This window comes from Amia ocellicauda, chromosome 9, assembly GCF_036373705.1.
Source record: "Amia ocellicauda isolate fAmiCal2 chromosome 9, fAmiCal2.hap1, whole genome shotgun sequence".
Lineage (NCBI taxonomy): Eukaryota > Metazoa > Chordata > Actinopteri > Amiiformes > Amiidae > Amia > Amia ocellicauda.
In genome coordinates this window covers 17,916,010-17,916,586 of record NC_089858.1, presented here as the reverse complement: position 1 = coordinate 17,916,586, position 577 = coordinate 17,916,010, and positions in this window count along the sequence as shown.

Here is a 577-nt window from a genome sequence, read left to right as displayed (position 1 = left end):
TTCCGCTCTGCGCTCCCTCGAACTGCGTCCCCGCCGAAAGGGACCCGGGGAACCCGCTAATGCGTTCCTGTTTCACTTCTATGCAGGACGACCCATGCCAAAATTAAAAATAAATACAGAGGAATTAACGAATGTTAAGAATAGAACAAATCAATAAATAGATAAATGTTGAGATTTATGAATAGACATTCATCTCTTTCAATATTTTCTTATTTCTGTATATTTCAACATTTATTTTAAATGTTGGCATTGATAGTCCTGCATACACTTCACCGTCAAATAAAGTATTTTAATATTAGCATTTAGCTATCATCTGTTTTTAAGGGGATATAAAGCTTTGGATTTTATCTTTCATTTTAGAGTAGTTAATGGTAACCCTATTTATGATTTTACACTTTTAAATCAATAATGTAGGGATTTCAAAATACTATATTTGTAATGACTGTAAATATTTTGGTCAAATACTCAAAACTGTTTCAAAATTTTTTTTAATTAACAAATTTTCATTTTACTATTGGTTTTAGTCTTACGGCTGGTTTCACAGACCGTGATTAGTACTAGTCTCTGACTACACCTA